General features: G+C 42.5%; 1 protein-coding gene across 10 annotated transcripts in view; it reads right to left on the reverse strand.

Moving 5' to 3' along the window:
* TLN2 (talin 2) overlaps positions 1-14,418 on the reverse strand; it is a 423,602-nt gene that overhangs the window by 274,802 nt on the left and 134,382 nt on the right. The window contains exon 1 of one of the 10 annotated variants that reach the window (XM_055319653.1): positions 4,944-4,959. The exons of the other annotated variants lie outside the window; for them this stretch is intronic. The gene's annotated coding sequence lies outside the window, so the exon portion shown is untranslated. Of the gene's footprint in view, positions 1-4,943; positions 4,960-14,418 lie in introns of those variants that run through there. 10 annotated transcript variants of the gene reach the window in all.

Below are 14,418 nucleotides of genomic sequence, written 5' to 3' on the forward strand. Positions count from 1 at the left end.
TTCCCTTGGCCCCTATACCTTACAGAGTTTAATTAAACAGTAACTAGGTATATATAAATGCTCACGTCCTAGATCAAGGTCTCAGAGAACTCAAGTCAATAGACAACAGTGACAACTGTGTAGTCACATCATAAGAACTACATGGGACAAGAGGGAGTTCCAGAAGTCTTAAAGCAAACGTGTCCTCTTCAGCTACAAACCAGCTCAGACTCTTGCCAGAGTTTATGATCCCCCTATAAAGTCACAGAGTATTCAAGAAAGGTCCTGACACTCTTTGTCAGAAATACCACCACCCCAGGGGAGGCATTATCTGCTAACCACTAGGACTCCAACCTCTTCCAGCCCAAATCCACCCTCCCCTCCACAGTTCCATTGAGTCTCTAGGACAAAGATTTAGAACCTTTCCCCTAAGGGCTACCTTTAAGGAAAATACTTTGACAATGTGTTTCAAACATCTTAAAAATGCCAAGTCCACTGAACCAGTAAGAACAAGGTCGGAGATCTATCCTCACACAATCACCTTAGATGCAGAAATGTTTTCAAATACAAAGATGCTAAACATTCACTCTTTATGCTACTAAGAACTTGAAAACAATTTCATGATCCAAAGAAAGAGCTAATAAGTTAATGGTGTTTTATTTTCTTGACTGGGTATTACATGGCCAGAAAAATACTGTTTATGAGAACTTGAGAAACTGCTTACTCCATAATAAGTGGAGAAAACAGAAAGCAAAATTGTACTTACAGCATGATCCTGGCTATGTCAACCCAAGAAATAAACCAACCAACCTCTCTCACCAGGAAAAACAGGACAGGAAGTTAATCAAAATACAAATCTGAATGGTGGAGCCAAGGGTTTTTCTCTCTTTTACTTTGAATTCTTTCATGCATCTTCTGTAATGAATATGCATCACAATTAGAGTTGAGAACAAAATGAACTTAGGGGAAAAAAAAAAATTCCTATGGCTGCTGACTTGTCCAGAATGACTGGCATTGAGCCCTTGGCCAAAGTTCATTGACTTCCCTCCTCTGCCTCCATGGCTACTTCCCCATCCCCCATGTACTACCCTTCTGGCCCATATAATTCCATCATGCTCCCAGCATCTGCCTTACACCCTTCCCGTCAGTGCTTCTACATACACTGGGTGTGTGTTTCACTTCTCTCTCCCACTACAATGTGGGTTCCAAGAGGGCATGGGATTTCATCTCTTCATGAGTCACTACTGTAACCCCAGAGCCTAACAAAGTTTCTGGCACATCCTGGGGTTCCATCAGTGTCTGCAGAAGGCATGAATAGAGAAGCCTTGAGCACCTCACTACCTGGAGGCTCCTTGCTAACCCTTTCCCTGGTGGCCTGGCCTTCTTGGCTCTTAACGCCCTACCAGGAGCTATGGGTTCCCACCTCTCTTTTCATGGAACACTTACCTGGCCTCCTCAAACATCTGCTGTGCTCTATTTTAGTCATCTCTTTGTCACACAGGCAGCAGCAGCCACACCAAGTCAACAATGACCACTTACATCTGAGAGTTTGTAAATGTCATCTCCCCTTCCCTCACAATAACCCAGAGGTGGTGGCTCCAGTCATCATCAATCTTTCACCAAGGAAACTGAGGCTTAAGTATGTCAAGTAGCAACCTCACTCCCACAGCAGGAAAAAATAAGTCTGTCTCACTGTGAAGCCCAGGACTTGACGATGCTCTGCTGAGCCCAAAAATCAGTGTTTTTGTCCTCTGCAGTGGACTGTCAACTTCTTGTGGGCAGGAACTACATGTTGCTGTTCTTGAAAGGTGGCTGATATTGCTGCACATAGACATTCCAATTCTCGCAGCTTTGAGCCGCAAGGCAGTTTTAGTGTGGGCTGATTCATTATGTGAATATGAATATGTGAGGGTATTCAACGTTTAGTCATCTCTTTGCCACATTAGCAGCAGCAGCCACACCAAGTCTGGTGTGGTCTGCCTGGCAAACAAGAGTAATAAAAACAAGTTCAAATTCATTCAGATTAACACATGGCTATGGGAAGAATTTAAGGGTGCAACTGTTGCCAGACAGTGCCCCTCACCCCAAACAATCAATCAGAAGTACTATCAGAAGCACTATTTAGAAGTGCTATGTTAATTGTTCTCAAATATCCATTAACATAGATCCCCCCAAAACCCACTATCGGGCAATAATGTCAAATTTCTGTCACAGACTGTATTTCAAAAAGCTCTTTTAGGCACATCATCTGTCATCTGATGCAATTCATTATGTAAATGCTTCAATGTTTTCACACTTTCCCTAGAATTCTCTAAATCAGGTGAACTTTCCATTATTCCAAACTAATCTTTCACTATCCAAGTGAGTATTGTTAATGCTTCTCAAATTAGTCATGAACTTTGCTCACCCTGGCAAGTCAAGGGAAAGTGTGCACCTGAGTGGTTAGCAGGGCAGCATGTGGCCCTGCAGGGTTTCCACGCTTATTAACAGCTTGTCTGAGATCACTGCTAGCCAGTCTCCAGCAAGTAGACACACATGTTCGTAGAGCCCTGGCTGCACCTCTCCCCTCCTTGGGGCTATTTGCACAGGCAACAAACAAGTATCGTAAGCGTTTTGGAGAACATGTGCGTCGATGGGGAGGCATGTAGCATCTTCCACAGCATGATAAATCTAATGTGGTCAGGAAAAACCACCCAGAAGAATGATTTGTAAGGAAAGGTATAAGGTATAGAGTGCAGCAGGGGCTAACGTGCAGAACTTCTTTATCCACGTATAAAATCTTGGTTTCCAGACTGAAATGAGCATTGCTGCCACCACAGGCAAAGGCCCATTCGGCCCTTCCCAAAGAAGGTTCTGAGGGTCCCTCCCACTGCCTGCAAGACCAGCACCCCAACCCCATGTGGAAACCAAAAGCCTGAGCTGGCTGACCCCTACCACTCTATGACACAGCAAGTATCCAGAGGTCCATCTTATACAGAGAAAAGCCCAGACAAGGCCTCTGAAGGACCAAGTCTGTCATCATCTTGCCTCATACAAAACATGTAGCTCCAGCTTCTGAGCCCTTAGTCTCCATCCCTCACCTGTAAAATCTGACACACATTGTTTAAAGCCCCATGGGGACATGGGCAATAATTCTGAAAGTTGAAACACCACCAATGAGGCGATGCATTTTTCTTTGTTTGTTCGTTTTTAATTAAAAGCTGCTTAGGGACTCTTACAATGGCTGGGCAAGCAGGAATTACATGTATGGCATCAGCTAGGCACTGGAAAATAAGAAAAAGAGTAAGCCTAGGGGGGATCCCTGGGTGGCTCAGCGGTTTGGCACCTGCCTTTGGCCCAGGGCGCGATCCTGGAGTCCCGGGATTGAGTCCCACATCGGGCTCCCAGCACGGAGCCTGCTTCTCTCTCTGCCTGTGTCTTTGCCTCTCTCTCTTTCTCTGTGTCTATCATGAATAAATAAATAAAATCTAAAAAAAAAAAAAAAAAGGAGTAAGCCTAGGGCTTTGCCATAGAACAAGTCTCTCAGTGACAGGAGAGGGGAGACCCACCAACAAATGAGGTCAATAAGATGTGATGCACATTGCAGTGTTCATCCAAAGTGTTCCTCTGCAGGGATCCTGGCCGGGACACTGGTGGGGTACCCTGAAGGAACCACAGAAGGCTTCCCATAGGAGGCCAGGAGGGCTGGACTCTGAAAGGATGACAGATGCCTAACTCAGCAGAGGGTCAACGGAAATGGGGCATGATGTGCAAGAGGTGGCGTGAAGGCGCAGTCAGCATGGCACTCGGGGGCAAGCACCACCACCTGGGTTAATTGCATTTTGCCCTCACTATTCTTCTGTGACCCTAAGAATTCCCATGTTAAAAAAGAGGGCTACAACCTAGACAGAGAGGCCAATCTCAGCCATGCCTTGCAGCATAATCACTCTGCTCCCAGCATGAAGTTAATCAGATAAGGCAGGAAGACACATGGGTAAGAAAGAGCAAACCAAAATGGTTTAGAGTAAAACGATTTAAGATTCTAAGTAGACAAGCCTGTAATGGCAAGGTATTTACATGATAGGAGGCATAAATTGGCTATAGATAAAAATAAAATTAGAGCACACAGCTAGTTTAAGAAAAGACAACTTCAAACCATTCAGGTGTACCTACTATATGCCAGGTATCATGAATTTGCATCAGAGTAAGACACGGCCTTGGCCTCCAGGAGGGTTGAAATTCAAGAAGAAAAAGTAGCAAAGCCTTCATCCAACAGTGAGTGGTAAGAGCTAAAAAAGATAAACCCACCGGTGTCTGCCTTTGGCTCAGGTCATGTACCTGGGGTCCTGGGATGGAGCCCCACATTTAGCTCCTTGCTCAGCAGGAAGTCTGCTTCTCCCTCTCCCTCTGCCTGCTGCTCCCCCCTGCTTGTGCTATCAAAAAAATAAAATCTTTTTAAAAAAAAAAAAGAAAGGTAAACCTGGGGCATCTAACAGACTAGGACTCAGGAGAGGAGGGACAGCCAGGAAAGCTTTCTCAAGGGAAAGAATGTTTCTTTCTGAAGACTGAGAGGCAAGAGAAAAGGGGGAAGGGCTGCCAGGGAGATCAACCAGGACAGGGTTCCTGAAGGAACAGGAACTTGGCACTTGAGGGAACTCTCAAAGCAGCTCACCAAGGCTGAGCCAGCCCAGGGGGTCAGGAATATTCCAGAACATGAGCCAGGAGTGGCGATCTGAAGACAGAGGACAGCAGCAGGCCTCCGGACACAGTCACAGAAATGGATACCCCCTTTTGCAAGAAAAGAGACTTTTGATCTCAACATTTTCTTCTACCCCGTATCAAGTGCCTGGCTCATTAGCGCTTGGAAATGTTGGCAATTGTTCCTGGAATGTCAGAGCCCTGTATGCACTTTTTGTTCAGTAAGACAGGAGTGGAGAATTTGGCCACAGGACTCCCTAAAGGACTTTAACATAAGGCAAACTCACCTGTAAAATGGTCCCATGGCAGAGACCCTAATGAAGGCATCCTAATTATTCCACAAGAGGCTCTGGGCTCCTCTGGTGAAAGCATTACTGTGAAGGAGAGCCCTTGAGGAAATGTGGACACACCCACTGAGGAGGGGCCTCCATGGGGTGTGTTACATTCCTTTGAAAACAGGGCCCCTGCTATAATTTGTATAATCAGACCAGAGATTGGACTGCACAACTGTGGCCCATTTATTACAATATCATACTCCTGCCCAGGAAACCCCACCCAAGCTTTTGTTTGGAATTCTCTTCCTTGATTAGGTGTAAGCCCTATTATTCCCGCCACTCAAAAATAACACATGGGTCTGCTGAAGCTACAGTGCACGGCACAGTGAGAAACAGAGTTTTGTGAATCAGGCTTGCTAGTTCTTTTCTTCTCTCGTTTTAGAATGATTTTTTCATTTCCTGCTCTATAGAAGAGTGGGAAGCAGGGACATTTTATATAAATGGAAAAGCAAATCATATTTACTCTCTGAAAGAGCCATGCAAGCCCAAGGGACTGCTCCCCAGGCTGTGCACACAGCATCTCACTGCCTCCTGGCCCTGAGGTCCAGGCTGCAGCTCCACACACTCAGCTAGCTGGAAGGGGTGAAGGAGGCCTCCAATCCCCATCCCTCCGATCTTTGAAAATGCTGCTCCTGGTGGGACTGCTGCTCCTTACTCTGCCTCCCAGCAGGAATGGCAACATTGTGATGCTATTTGGCCTTTGTTATACAGTCCACCAACCCCAAAGAAGGGCTGAGGAGCAGAGTAGGGGTCACCTGCCAGACTGCTGGTAAACATAATCCAGAATGATTCACTCACACAATGAGAGACAGGTACAGGAAAATTTCATCTCAAAGTAGTGAGATTAGAATTGGGAAAAAGAATGAATCACTTATTATTTAGCAAGTAGAATGAAACCTGTTTTGTGATGTGTGTAACTTGAAGGGGAAGCCGTAGGTGCTATGGGACCCACCTCTCATCTTGCCTCCACCAAAGCTGTCTGGGCAGGGCTGGAGCTCTGACCCTAAGGAAGCAATTTTGGTCAGGACAGGGACCTCATGCTCTTGTGGCTTGGTTCAAAGGGGCCAATTTTGGCCAATGGGATTCTCCAGTAACTCTAAGCCACTCTAGGTGGTGGGAACTCTAGCTGGGAGGATGGAAGATGATGATGTCAGAAAGCCTGGGGCTGGGGAACCATAGGGGGCAAACCGACCATCATGACCCCACAAGTTCATATGGGTGTCAAGGAGATGAAGGATACCTCAACACAGGAACCAGGGATGCAGGAGCCCAGGAGAGCACCTTGATGGTCTCCCAGCCCAATTCCCATGAACCCTTGTGCTCTTCATTTCCCATCCTGGGAGATCTTCAAGACATACTAACACCTTCCCTGTTTATCAAATTGGTGAATAGGTTTCTATCACAACCAAACCTCCTTGCCTAAAATAAGCACCTGATATAGGTCTGGCACTGTGGTAATAGTGCCTTCTCAGAGCTGGTATAACAGGTAAAAATCCTTGGTGGGTAACTGCAAAATATGGTAGCATGACTGCTCATGAAAGAATACACACGGTCTTTCTGAAGAACAGACAGCAAAGCTCGCTTTGGACCAGATTTGCCAGAGAGAGCTCCTTAGAAGAGAAAGGCCTCCACTTTGCCCACGAGGAGCAGGAAGGGCGTAGGTCAACAGTGAGGACCACATTACTAATCTCCCTGTGAAGCCAGGCTTCATTACCACAATTCCTCTGGGCTCAGTCCATATCCGCTGGCCTCAATTCCTTCAACTCTAGCCCACGCAAAACTGGGAGAGGCTCTGCTGGCAAGCCAGCCTGTTTCGATTTTTGGTGATCCGAGTAAAATACAGCAATCCCCAAAGGAGGCTGCTTAGAGCTCTCTTAACTTGCCTGCACTCTCAAAGACAAGAGCCAAATCAGGCTGCTGGAAAAGTCCTGCCTCTGAGCTTCTCCTAGTCTCCTTGTTGCTCTCACATCATTAGTAGAAGAGAAAGGGAATTGTCTACCCACAACAGTCTGCATGCAATCCGGAGCTACATCCTGAACCAGTATGATAGGCTGTCAGAGACTGGGGTGGGATGGGTGGGATGAAAAACATAAATACAATATAAGCAGGTCCTTAAGAAGTTTACCATTATCAGAGGAAATATGACATGTACACAACTGACCCAATCACACCTGCACATCCTAATCACTATGAAGTCCATGTAAAGAGAAATCATTTCTAAATTGCATCTGCAAGGAAATCTTCCTTAAGAAATGCAATTGATTTTGGAAACAGCCCTTTTACATCTGATATGTTATTTGCAAATAACTCTCCCATTCTGTAGGTGTCTTTGGAGTTTTGTTGACTGGTATCCTTTGCCTGTGCATAAGCTTCTTATCTTGAGGAAAGTCCCAATATTCATTTTTGCTTTTGTTTCTTTTGTTTTCGTGGGAAAGTATCTTGTCAGAAGTTACTGTGCCAAGTTCAAAAAGGGTGTTGCCTGTTTCTCCTCTAGTAATTTTGATGGAGTCGTGTCTCACATTTAAATCTTTCATCCATTTTGAGTTTTATCCGTGTGTATGGTGCAAGAAGTTCTAGTTCAATTCTCTGCATGGGATGACCAATTTTCCCAGCACCATTTATTGAAGATACTGTCTTCCTTCCAGTGGATCGTCTTTCCTCCTTTGTCGAATATTAGTTTGACCATAAAGTTCAGGTCCATTTCTGGGTTCTCTATTCTGTTCCATTGGTCTATATGTCTGTTTGTTTGTTCCAGTACCACACTGTCCTTGATGACCACCAGGCTTTGTAGTACAACCTGCAATCTGGCATTGTGATGCCCCCAGCTATGGTTTTTCTTTTAAATTCCCCCTGGCTATTCGGGGTCTTTTCTGATTCCACACAAAGCTTAAAATAATTTTTCTAAGTCTCTGAAGTAAGTCCATGGTATTTTGATAGGGATTGCATTGAACGTTAAATTGCCCTGGGTAGCATTGACATTTTCACAAAGTTAATCTGCCAATCCATGAGCATGAATATTTTTCATCTCTTTGTGTCTTCCTCAATTTCTTTCAGAATTGTTCTAATAGTTTTTTTGAGGGTATAGATCCTTTAACCTCCTTTGGTTAGGTTATTCCTAGGTATCTTATGCTTTTGGGTGCAAATGGTAAATGGGACTGACTCCTTAATTTCTCTTTCTTCCAGTCTCTTTGTTAGGTATAGGAATTGCCATTGATTTTCTGGGCATGATTTTGTATCCTGCCCACGCTAAACCAATTGCTGTATAGTTCTAGCAATCTGGGTGGAGGCTTTTGGGTTTTCTATGTAGAGTATCATGTCGATCGGCGCAAGAGGAGAGTCTGACTTCTTCTTTGCCAATTAGAATATAATGGAAACTGTCTAAACTCTACACCAAAGAAACAAACAATCCAATCAAATGAAATGGCAAAAGACATGAAGAGAAATCTCACAAGGAAGACAAGACATGGCAACATTGCACATGAGAAAATGCACTGCATCACTTGCCAGTCAGGGAAATACAATCAAAACCACAATGAGATACCACCTCACACCAGTGAGAATGGGGAAAATTAATAAGGCAGAACAACAAATGATGAGAGGATGTGAGAAAAGGGAACCCTCTTACACTGTTGGTGGGAATTGTGAACTGGTGCAGCCACTCTGGAAAACTGTGTGGAGGTTCCTCAAAGAATTAAAATAACCTGCCAGACCATCAATTGCAACTGTTAGGGATTTACCCCAAATATTCAGATGCAATGAAACGCCGGGGCACTGCACCCCGATTGTTTCTAGCAGCATGTCCACAATAGCCAACTGTGGAAGGAGCCACGGTGCCCATCGAAAGATAATGATAAAGAAGATGTGGTTTATTTAAACAATGGAATATTACTCAACCAATTTATAAAACGACAAATACGCCACCATTTGCTTCAATCGTGGATGGAACTGGAGGTATTATGTCTGAGTGAAGTAAGTCAATCTGAGAAGACAAACAGTGTATTTCTCTATTCATTTGGGGAATATGAAATAATAGTGAAGGGGAATATAAGGGAAGGAGAAGAAATGTGTGGAGATATCAGAAGGGAACAGAACAAAAGACTGTCTAACTCTGGGAAATGAACTAGGGTGGTGGAAGGGGAGAGGGCGGGAGAGGGGGTGAATGGGTGACGGGCACGAGGGGGACACTTGAACGGGATGAGCACTGGGTGTTATTCTGTACGTGTAAATGAACACCAATAAAAATAAGTTATAAAAAAAAAGAAAATGCAATTGAAAACATAAAAGGCCAGTAGTTAACATAGGCAAGATCAAAAGTAGTATACAAACATGGTTTTAATTACTAAGATGAATTATAATGATGGCTTTCAATTTATTATTATTATTTTTTTAAGCAGCTAAGTGTTGTCTTCTAATGTTATTTTACTCAGAAACCTGATAAACCATGCAGGATCATGAAAGCAGAGCTGCTCTGGTTTAAATGGGGGGAAGGGGAATCCCAGGGTCCTGCCGGCTCCTGAGGGGCCTCCGCCCAACACACAAAAAGCTCCAGGAATCACAGCTGGAAAACCCTTCTTTTAAATTTATTAAGGACTTATGGCTTTCAGGCACACAGGGTAATTTGAAGTGTACCTAATGGAAGTATTTACAGGTAGACTCTACTAACAAGAAAGGGCCAGAGCTTACATTATGAGCTTTAACTCTGCCAGCGGATCTCCAGGCAACAAAGATATGGACTCCTCTGCCCCCCTTCCACCACCACCTGAAAGTGTCAGAGCCCTGGGGCATCACATCTCACACCTTGTATGCTATTCTTTTCTCCTTTTCCATCTCTATATACCCTGCTCCTGAGAAACCCCCAAAGTCCTTTTACATCTGACTACTAAGTGAGAGTTTTCTGAATTCCAACCCTACTAATGTGTTCTCAGAGCACATCTAGAATGTGACTCCATCTGCCCTAAGGAAAACAGAACTTCCAGAGCCCAAGACTCCATCCCAATCTGGGTTATCACCACTGGCTAAATCACTGTATTCCACCCACAGTCTGCTTCAGCAGGCCAACAGGTTCATTTAAATCAGTGAGAATGGGGAAAATTAACAAGACAGGAACCAACAAATGTTGGAGAGGATGTGGAGAAAGGGAAGCCCTCTTACACTGTTGGTGGGAATGTGAACTGGTGCAGTCACTCTGGAAAACTGTGTGGAGGTTCCTCAAAGAGTTAAAAATAGACCTGCCCTACGACCCAGCAATTGCACTGTTAGGGATTTACCCCAAAGATACAGATGCAATGAAACGCTGGGACACCTGCACCCTGATGTTCATAGCAGCAATGTCCACAATAGCCAAACTGTGGAAGGAGCCTCGGTGTCCATCAAAAGATGAATGGATAAAGAAGATGTGGTTTATGTATACAATGGAATATTACTCAGCCATTGGAAACGACAAATACCCACCATTTGCTTCGACATGGATGGAACTGGAGGGTATTAAGCTGAGTGAAATAAGTCAATCGGAGGACAAACATTATATGGTCTCATTCATTTGGGGAATATAAAAAATAGTGAAAGGGAATAAAGGGGAAAGGAAAAAAAAATGAGTGGGAAATATCAGAAACGGAGACAGAACATGAGAGACTCCTAACTCTGGGAAACGAACTAGGGGTGGTGGAAGGGGAGGTGGGGGGGGGTGACTGGGTGACGGTCACTGAGGGGGGGCACTTGACGGGATGAGCACTGGGTGTTATTCTGTATGTTGGCAAATTGAACACCAATAAAAAATAAATTAATATAATAAATAAGTAAGTAAGTAAGTAAGTAAGTCTTGTCCAAAGTGTACTCCTAGGATTTCTGCAGAGGTCCTGTGTTCTAGGGAGTCCCCAAATGCCTCAACATACTCCTACCTCATAAAGGTGAGGAAAAAAAACAAGTAGAACCTTAAGGAATCATTAACACTTTTGTATATGACCCCCCCCATTATATTTAACACTTTCTTATAAAAAGCAAATATTTTCTTACATAGAAAAGTAAATCAGGAATGTATGAATGAATAAATAGCGAATTATAAGTTCCATTAAAGTCAGGATGGTAACAAGGATGCCTATTACTATTGAACATTTTACTTCATCCTCTAACCCAGGGAAATCTAAGAAAATGTTAAAATGTTAGGAAAAGGCAGTATAATTTTTCCTTTTTTTTTTTTTTTTTTTGGAAAAGGAAATGTCAATTTGTCTAGAATTTCAGTGGATTGCAGATGGTCAGAAAGAGTAAACTGGAAAATGCTCAAAAATGTCATTAAAAAAAAATTCCAGAGGCACCTGGCTGGCTCAGTCCATAGACCACGTTACTCCTGATCTCAGGGTTGGGAGTTAGAGCCCCATGTTAGGTATAGAGATTACTTAAAAATCTAAAAATCCCAAAAAGGGGTAAGGAAGGGGGTGATGGAGAAAAAGTAATATCTAGAAATAAACCTAAACATAAATATGTCAAATCAGTCTTAAGTTTTACTGAAGAACACAGAAGATCCAAGTAACAGCACTACCATTGCCCAGACAGGAAGACACAACATTTTAAGATGGCAATTCTTCCATTACAGTTTATAAAATCAACACAACGCAACCCACGTTGCAACAGGATATTCTGTAGAACTTACAAATCTGATTCTAAAGTTGAGCTGGAAGAGAAAGCTTCAACATGACTGAAAAATGTTTTTAAAAAAGAACAATGAGGGGCACCTGGGTGGCTCAGTGGTTGAATGTCTGCCTTTGGCTCAAGTCGTGACCCCAGGGTCCTGGAATCGAGTCCCACCCTCAGGCTCCCTGAAAGGAGCCTGCTTCTCCTCTGCCTATGTCTCTGCCTCTCTCTGTGTCTCTGAGTAAATAAAATCTTTTAAAAACCAAAAAATAAATAAATAAAAAATAAAGAAGAACAATTAAGGGAAATCTATCCAAACAAGGCTAAATATTGTAAAGCTACAGTAACGAAAAACTGTTGTCATCACAGAAATAGATCATTTAATAGGATAAAGAGTGCAGTAACGAACATATAGATATTTAGGATACAATCAATGTATCATTTAGACTACTGTAGAGCAAACAGTATTTTTATTTTTTTAAGATTTTATTTATTTATGAGAGACGCACAGAGAGAGAGAGAGGCAGAGACACAGGCAGAGGGAGAAGCAGGCTCCATTCAGGGAGCTGGACGTGGGGTCTCCAGGATCGCACCCTGGGCTGAAGGCAGCACTAAACCGCTGAGCCATCCAGGCTGCGCCTAGATTTTAAATCAGTACGGAAAGAGCCAACTATTTGATCCATTATAATAGGAAAAGTAAGTATGCACAAAAGTGAATATCCACAAAAAACAAAAATGAAGTTACCGCTTTACCTCTGTGAGACACAAAAACAAATGTCAGGTGGATAAGAGAGAGAAAAGTTAAAACAACAAACTATTAAACCAGAAAATATGAAAAAGATAATTTATATTTACAAAGCCCAGAAGACACAAGTTCACAGATAGAGCAACACCGAAGTCACACCTTCGGTTTTCTAAACACAAAGACAGGCTACAGAGACACTATTTACAAAGGGTTTTTTGAGGGGGGAATTCGATTAACTTCACTACTTTTTACTCTAAAGTTTTGTATAATATTTAAATTTGTCATCACAAGTTAATCCAAATATTGTTAATGACATTTTTTATAGAAGTTTACCCAAGAAAGGTTAATTTAAAAAGAACACTTCAACTCAGTCCTTCCATAAACATTCAAATTAGAGTTAAGCAATAAAGTTTACTTGCTATTTTTCAGGAATAAAAGTCTGAGCAATGTGGATAATTATCTGAAATATTTTACTTTAAACATTCTTAGTGGCTCTCCCATAGACATTCTGAAAGAGAAACTATGCACTTCAAAGGGTGTGCCTCTAGGCTTTTGATGATTATCTGAATGCCTGCAACAGTCAACAAAAAATATCATCCCAAGGGTAAACTAAGAATCTCACAGGGAAAAGACCTTGTAATTTCCAATATATAGGAAGGGCTTTTGGGGGTTTGTTTTTGTTTTTTTGTTTTTTTTTCTTTTAAATGGGAACAGCATTTAAATTCTGTGAATTTTTCATCACTAATGCTTTATGAAAGAGTTTTTTAAAAAAAATCCACGTCTGCTAAACCCTTAAGCTTTTTCCGTATTTCTAAGGAGACCTACTGTAATCTTGCTGGAGTGTGGAATTTGGAATTGAGATGCAAAATTATCACGTAAGGGATACTTCCTTATTGGAAAAGAATCCTATGGACCTAGGCGTGTCTCACTGTTAGGTTAAGAAACTGACACTCAGGTATAATCGACATCTTTTCCTTTCTTCCCAGAAAATAATCCTTCCCGAACTTAGTAAAGTCATACGTCTTATTTTATCTTTTTTTTTCTAAATATTTAACAAGTAACCCAAAAACTGTACAATTTCTTATGTCCCACCATCCTGGAAATAGAATATGCCTCCGATTTCGAAGGTCTGCAATTTTGCTGAGTTTTTCCATCAATCAAAGCTACTCATGTTTTAGTCTTTCTTTTCCAGGAGCATTTTTACTGTGTACCTCTTTAAATCATCCTAAGTGAGAACTATGTCTTTCTAACAGAAACAGGGTTTTAAAATGCAATCAAAATTCCCTATCTAGGGGCGCCTGGGTGGCTCAGTGGTGGAGCATCTGCCATGGGCTCAGGTCGTGATCCCAGAGGTCCTGGGATCTAGTCCCACATCAGGCTCCCCAGAGGGAGCCTGCTCTCCCTCTGCCTGTGTCTCTGCCTCTCTCTCTCTCTCACGAATAAACAAAATCTTTTAAAAACAAAAACAAAGAAATTCCCACAAAATCCTCTATCTACTATCAAAAGCTGGCACAAGGAGGTCTCACTTCCCCACCCCAGATCAACTCATCCATAGGATCCTTCCTCACTCCAAACAGTCCCTTTGTGACTGACACAAGAGGGATCAACAGCACATCTCTCACATGTCCTCCAGCCCTGGTGAGGACAAGGGTTCCAGACTCACTATCACAAATGTGTTCTTCACACTGAAATCATTCCAGGAACATCTGCTGCAGTAAATTTTACTAAGCATCTTGACTGATCGTGGATAATGTTTACCTGTATGCATTCATTATATTAACCACTTTTCTATCAGGAAGCTGAATTCTTTTAAATCCTCTGTCAAGCCTAGTGAGAGAAAATAAAATTGCAAGATGGCATCTGGTTTGTGTTCTGTCACTTAGGTTATGGGCAAAAACAAAAATTAGAGTAAAAGATATTTATCACAAGCTAATAGTCACTTAGCTCAAAAATTAAACAACAGCTATTGGGAAGCATCATTTGTGCTGTTTTTCCTGCCGACAACTTAAGTGTTAAAAATAGCAAGAAAATATTTTTGTGCCTAAATTATATGAA

Source organism: Nyctereutes procyonoides, unplaced genomic scaffold, assembly GCF_905146905.1.
Source record: "Nyctereutes procyonoides isolate TBG_1078 unplaced genomic scaffold, NYPRO_anot_genome, whole genome shotgun sequence".
In the NCBI taxonomy this organism is placed as follows: Eukaryota; Metazoa; Chordata; class Mammalia; order Carnivora; family Canidae; genus Nyctereutes; species Nyctereutes procyonoides.